The sequence below is a fragment of the Lycium barbarum genome, chromosome 10, assembly GCF_019175385.1.
Source record: "Lycium barbarum isolate Lr01 chromosome 10, ASM1917538v2, whole genome shotgun sequence".
Taxonomy (NCBI): domain Eukaryota; kingdom Viridiplantae; phylum Streptophyta; class Magnoliopsida; order Solanales; family Solanaceae; genus Lycium; species Lycium barbarum.
This window is the reverse complement of record NC_083346.1, coordinates 69506656-69509890: the sequence shown is the minus strand read 5'-3', so window position 1 is coordinate 69509890 and position 3235 is coordinate 69506656. Positions and strand designations below refer to the sequence as shown.

Here is a 3235-nt window from a genome sequence, read left to right as displayed (position 1 = left end):
GTCAAAAAGCATTGTCAAGCCCACCATCGAAAGGCACTTTAAGCTGAAGCATCCTATGATTCAGCTACTTCACTCTAGTGGGAAATTCATGGGAATGTCACATGAGGATCCTCAGCGTCACATCCATACTTTTCTGCAGATTGTTGATACTTTTGCTACTGGAAGGGTCACTAAAGAATATGTGCGACTGACATTGTTCCCCTTCTCTTTATTGGGGAATGCAAGTAACTGGTTATTAGCAGAGCCCACCAATTCTATCACTATATGGGATGACTTGGCGACGAAATTCTTGACAAGGTTCTTTCCACCAGCAAAGACCGCTCGCTTCCGAAGAGAGATCATGTCATTCAGGCAGAAAAATGGAGAACATTTATATCAAGCCTGGGTGAGGTTTAAGGGTCTTCTCAGAGATTGTCCTCATCATCATTAGACGAATGAAGTTCTGGCCCACACATTTATTTAAGAGTCTGGATGCCCAACATAAGTCATCACTAGACACTGCTGCAGGAGGGCAGGCTCTTGATCTAAGCTATGAAGAACTATTCACATTATTGAATAGGTTTACTCAGAGCACTCCAGACTGGCAGGATGATGCAGCTAGCAGTTTAGTTAGGAAAGCACCGGGCGTCTTTGAAGTAGACAATTTTACAACATTATCAGCACAGATTGATGCCATGCGCACCGAACTCAGGAAGTTAGCTGCGTCACAAGCGCCACCACAGGTGCATGCAGTGCAGCAAGCCATAGCCTTTTGTGATGTCTGTGGAGAGGGTCACAACAGTGATAAATGCCCTGCAAATCCCGCATCCATATACTTTGTGGGTAATGCAGGAAAGGGGCAAGGAAACAACAATCAATACGGAAATTCCTACAACCCAAATTGGAGGAACCATCCGAATTTCAGGTGGAGTGACAACTCAGCTAATCAGAAGCAGAACTATCAGTCAGCACCTGCTCCTCAAGCTCCCACAAACTGTATGGAAGAAATAATGAAAAAGATGATAGGTGACCTGCAGAAGATGATGATAGACTAGTAGAAGTTGATAGCAGATAATCAGAATCGCGATTTGGATGTACGGAATCTAGAGAGGAAAATGGGACAGATAGCTGGTGCACAAAATACTAGACCACCTGGAGGACTTCCAAGTGACACAGATGTGAATCCCAAGCCTTGCAATGCTGTAACTCTGCGAAATGGGCGAGAACTAGAGGAAGTGACTTCAAAGAAAACTGGTCAAGTAGAAGCTGGAAAAGAGAAGGCAGTCGAGGCACTAGTGGCAAAGCAGCAACAGGCCGTGGTTGCAAAGCCACCACCTCCATTCCCTCAACGTCTGGCTAGACAGAAAAAGAAGAAGCTACTTATTTGAAGTTTCTTGATTTGCTTAAGCAGGTACACGTGAACGTCCCCTTGGTCGATATGTTGCAGAGTATTCCAAAGTATGGTAAGTACATCAAAGATATTGGTGCAAACAAGAGCCGTTTCACAGAGTATTCCACAGTTGCACTTACTGAGGAGTGCACTTCTCGTATTCAGAACAAGTTGCCCACAAAATTGAAGGATCCTGGAAGTTTCACTATTGAGATTTATGTTGGGACACGGGTTGTTGCTCAAGCACTTTGTGACCTAGGTGCAAGTATAAATCTGATGCCTTCGTCTATCTTCCGGAAGCTAGGTTTGGGAGTGCCCAGATCAACCACTATAGTTCTTCATCTGGCAGACAGATCATTAGCAAGACCCGAAGGCATTATTGAGGATGTATTGGTACAAGTAGGGTCATTGATAATTCCTGCTGACTTTGTGATATTGGATTTCGAGCCAGACCCGGAAGTCCCATTTATTTTGGGGCGTCCGTTCTTGGCCACAGGGAGAGCACTTATTGATGTAGCTGCTGGGCAGCTTACCATGCGAGTTCATGATAAAGTAGAGGTCTTCAATGTATACCAAGCTCTAAAGATGCCCGCAATCTATGAGGAGTTGTCCGCCATTACTGTTCTGAATGATGATACAGGAAGGCCTCTCATCACTTCTCATGATCCGTTGGAGAGAGCCTTGGTGGGGGATGATATTTTTGGTGACACGGTGGCATTTGAGATGGTGCATACTCTAGATATGGCGAGTATCTATATTCGGGTAGGCGAGTTTGAGCACTTAGACAGGACAATGGGAGTAACTCCAAAGTTATCAATTGAAGAGCCTCCGACATTGGAATTGAAGCCCCTGCCCGCCCATCTTAAATATGCATTCTTGGGTGAGGGGGACACCTTGCCCGTGATATTGGCAGCGGAGTTGACCACCGAAGAGGTTAATATTTGTCTCAAAGTATGGAAGTCCCACAAAAGAGCATTGGGGTGGCAGATATCTGATATTCAGGGAATTAGCCCCGCGCTGTGCATGCACAAGATACTCATAGACGATGATCATAATCCTAGCGCACAGCATCAACGGAGACTGAACCCTGTGATGAAGGAGGTTGTCAAGAAAGAGGTAATCAAGTGGTTAGATTCAGGCATTATTTTTCCCATTTCAGACAGTAAGTGGGTGAGCCCGGTGCAATGCGTCCCGAAGAAAGGAGGGATGACAGTTGTGAAAAATGACAAAAACGAGCTCATTCCTACTAGAACAATCACTGGATGGAGAATCTGCATAGATTATCGCAAGCTGAACGAGGCAACCAGAAAGGATCACTATCCTATCCCCTTCATGGATCAAATGCTAGACAGGTTAGTCGGGCAAGAGTTTTATTGTTTTCTGGATGGCTACTCTGGATATAATCAGATAGCTATTGCTCTGGAGGATCACCAGAAGACCACGTTTACATGCCCATATGGCACATATGCTTTCAAACGCATGCCATTTGGGTTGTGTAATGCACCCGCGACTTTCCAAAGGTGCATGATGGCTATTTTTTCAGAGATGGTTGAGGACTTCGTAAAAGTGTTCATGGATGATTTTTCGGTATTCGGGAACTCTTTTTAGGTCTGCTTGCAGAATATAGACTGAGTGCTGGCAAGATGTGAAGAAACTAACCTGGTCTTAAATTGGGAAAAATGTCACTTCATGGTCCGAGAAGGCATAGTCCTTGGGCACAAGGTTTCAAAGAGAGGGCTGGAGGTTGATCGTGCTAAAGTGGAGGTCATTGAGAAGCTGCCACCCCCCATATCAGTCAAGGGCGTGCGCAGTTTCCTCGGGCATGCAGGATTTTATAGGCACTTCATAAAGGATTTTTCAAAGATC

At 45.1% G+C, this 3235-nt stretch overlaps 1 non-coding gene across 1 annotated transcript; it reads right to left on the bottom strand.

The window, feature by feature from the left end:
- Positions 1–322: 322 nt before the first annotated feature.
- On the bottom strand, positions 323–429 carry LOC132616310 (small nucleolar RNA R71). The gene has a single exon (XR_009573100.1). It is a non-coding gene; the product is annotated as a small nucleolar RNA R71 (small nucleolar RNA).
- Positions 430–3235: the final 2806 nt, after the last annotated feature.